Source organism: Mastomys coucha, chromosome X, assembly GCF_008632895.1.
Source record: "Mastomys coucha isolate ucsf_1 chromosome X, UCSF_Mcou_1, whole genome shotgun sequence".
Classification (NCBI taxonomy): domain Eukaryota; kingdom Metazoa; phylum Chordata; class Mammalia; order Rodentia; family Muridae; genus Mastomys; species Mastomys coucha.
Window position 1 is genome coordinate 93,940,912 of NC_045030.1, and position 3,715 is coordinate 93,944,626.

The 3,715-nt window shown below is 36.2% G+C and overlaps 1 protein-coding gene across 1 annotated transcript in view; it reads right to left on the reverse strand.

Moving 5' to 3' along the window:
- Positions 1 to 3,715, reverse strand: part of Pola1 (DNA polymerase alpha 1, catalytic subunit) — a 312,053-nt gene that overhangs the window by 116,450 nt on the left and 191,888 nt on the right. The gene's annotated exons all lie outside the window — the stretch shown is intronic.

Below are 3,715 nucleotides of genomic sequence, written 5' to 3' on the forward strand. Positions count from 1 at the left end.
AGAGAGCAGGCTGAGCAAGCCAGGGGAAGCAAGCCAGTAAGGAACATCTCTCCATAGCATCTGTGTCAGCTCCTGCTTCCTGACCAGCTTAAGTTCCAGTCCTGACTTCCTCTGGTGATCAACAGCAATGTGGAAGTGTAAGCTGAATAAACCCTTTCCTCCCCAATTTGCTTCTTGGTCATGATGTTTGTGCAGGAATAGAAACCCTGACTAAAACAGTATGCGTAATGGGTTCTCCTATTGCCATCCAGTCACCTATTTTGTCACACTGACTTTTCATCTACAGCCTTCTTACCATCAAACTCACCCAAAATGCAGATTTTAAGCTGCTCTACTGCAGCAGCCTCTTCCCTTGCTACCCTGAGCCCATTCTCTCCCACACCCACTACAAAAACTAGTCAAGTATAGTTCCCCAGGGCTCTCCATCCCATATTATCTCTCCACAGACAAGTAACAAACTCATCAGTCTGACTTTCAAATATTCACAACCACACCGTGGTCCCTGCTTTCTCAATTTTCAACAAATAGTCTTTGCTCCATTGGACTGCTTTTGTCACTATCCTCACTACATCTTGCCTATCTTCACCTTGACATTGCATGTCACATAATCCCTTCCTAAAATACCCATTGCTTGAATAAAATGTCCATTCTTCTAAATTTTCTCAGCCCACTGGGACTTCTCCCTTTATTTCATTAGACAATAACCATACACTGGTTCACACTGTCCCTGAAGCATTTTATTTTACATTTCGAAATGGTCAGCTACAAAAAAATGATCTTGTTTGAGTTTAGTGGTCTTCTTGCTAGTCACTAGTGCACAGACTCACTCCATGAAACACTGTACTCCCACATATTAGTGGGTAATTTTGTGTAAGCCACCAAACCTACCAAATCTCTCTCTGAATCTCAGTTTCCTCATCTAGAAAACAAAATACTTACTACTGTTGTTCAGAGGATCAAAAACAAAAACAAAAACAAAAAACCAACCAAACATCAACCTCACAAAATATTCAGTAAGTGCATTGAGGAGCATCACTGTTAAGTTATAGCTAACAATGCATTTTTAAAAGTACACTATATTTTAGTCATAAAATAAAGCCTGGTCATTGTCCAGGGAGTGGCATTAAGAAGTAGAAAACTAAGGCCAGGTGTGGTTATATATACTTTTAATTTCAGCATTAAGGAGATAGAGGCAGGTGGATCTCTCTGAGTCTGAGATTAACTTGGATTACAAGTCCAAATGAGTCCCAGGTTATTACATAGATTATAGAGACAGACAGATTGACAAACGAGGGGAAGGGAAAAAACAAGTGGAGAACTATAATATGGATAAATGATAATTAATATTATTTCAAATTGAGTAGAAAATATTAACAAGAATGTGGTCAATGAAGGAGAGAGAATTTCTTATTTTTCACAACAAAGTTGTACTTAATATGAAATAATAAGATGGCAGAATAAATGGCAAGGGAAGACGACAGTCTTTGCTTTACTTTAGAATTCACAGAATTTTTTAAGAGATGGTTCTGTCGTGACATACAATTTAGTCTAAATCCTAACAGCTTTCAAAGAGCTGTTATGGGGACACAGTCACAGGGCAAGGTCTGTTAGCCTGCATGCGATTTCATAATCTATCATATATCACTATTAGTAACACTCACCAACCACCCTTCTTCCTAAACTATTCAGATTCAAACAGAATCAGCTTCTCTTTTCATCCAAAGGCATTTATAAATTTCTGGAGTTCCCTTGCAGGCAACATTTTCTGTCACAGAATTATGCCCAGTGCATTAAAAGTGTGTGTGTTGGGGGGTCTCCTTATAGACGAACAGTACACAGTATGGGCCCACAGCTGCTTTTGAAGAATTACATGTTGTGATTTGGGATTTCCAGAAATGTGTATTATATAAAAAAATTGCTTTCTGACCCATACTCACACCCAAAACTGGGAGAAATTCTCCCGAAGCTCTCCAGGGGAAGTTTTAACAGGAACACAAATTTGCTTTTAAAGTTAAATATTCTACACTGCAGCATGCTGACATGTCAAAGAGTGATTATTAATTCTCAGAGAGGTGCCAGACTCAGAGATGAAAGGGCAAATCAGGTAAAATAAATATATAAACTAACTACGTACCAAATTTAATACAAAAATATTTTAAACAAAATCATCAAACAATCAGAAGTGGAAAGTGTCATGTCAGTCAATGTAAGAATTTTAAATATCATTAAAATAGATTTTTAAGTTAGAGATCTCTTTAAATGAACAGTCATCTGTCATTTCATCCAAGCTATTTGAAACTTATTGATCTTAGCATTTATGTAAGGACAGACTCTGTCATCAGCTTGCTGAAAGGATAATGAAGCACTCCCAAACTGTTATGATAGGTTACATGCAAACTGTGCTCCTCATTTAAACACACAGAATAGCACAAGTGGACAAACTCCAACCTCACCAATTGTATATTATATGACAGATTAGCAACCTGGTCTACTTTGCTTCACATCAAATTCAATACTATGGTCTTGCTATTTTAATTTGCAATCAGAGTTTAAACATCAGAAGATGTATCTGAGGCATCTGTGTAAGCCATCTTCTCCTACTACAGAGTAAGCACAGAAAGCCAACAATTGCCAGCAATTGTATTTTACCACTACAGGACAATATGAGAACAGTTAAAAGTGTTGTCATGCTAGCTAGTAGGGAAAATATACCTAAAATGATGTTATATGGAAAATTATACTTTGGGTGGAAAAAGTTCAGTGAAGGACATATATTTCTCTATATGGGTAGCTTAAAAAAAAAAAATCACTCTGTATACTCAAGCTTATTCCATAAAATGCTCTGCCTATTCATTCAACTCAAAAGCAAGCAACATTCTTAGGTTATAATAGGTCACAACTAAGTACACATGACCTTGTTTCAAGAATAATTTTGCTTTGTCTGTTGACTTACCAACAAAACACAAAGAACTCATGCAACCCAGCCATGTACTGTGGATGTTAGAGATCTGACAAAATAGAAATAAGAAGAATACAAGATTTCAGAGCCACACTGCTTTCATTTTACATGAAAAACTGAAAGCATTTGCTTCTCCACATTCCATTCATCTCTAGTGTATCATAAATATTTTCATAAAAGACTTTATTCTCCTCATGTGAAGCTCCAAGTGACTTGGGGATGTAATATTCTAACTGTTACGACTGTCTGACTCCCTAACATAATTATAAATGGTCATATCAAGTTAAGGCACATACAAATGGAAAAAGAGGACAAAACTCAAATGTAAAGACATGGCAAAATGGCTACTTTTGGTGCTTACATTAACATTTTAGCGAAGAAATCCTAAGAGAAATTGTTTATTATTTCTATCATCATTTCAAGTCATCACTCTTTAAAAAACCCACCACCATACATTTGTTCTCAAAATAACAAACTCAATGCTCAGCTTTATCACCATGTCCAGAGGGAGAAAAGACCAGAAAAAACTACTGCAAAAACTCTAGCTTCAGGTATTTTTACAGTGTTTCTTCTCTATTTTTTTTAAAACAAACAAACAAACAAAAAACCATATTAATTCAAAGATCTAAAAACTGTTAATGATGATGGAAAAGTTTTTTGACAAAGGCTGTTACTGACATATCTGAAAAATATTCCAAGCATTACATGTTTGGTTGGTGCCAAGATGAATTTGTAGAGAATATGCTCATGGTGAGG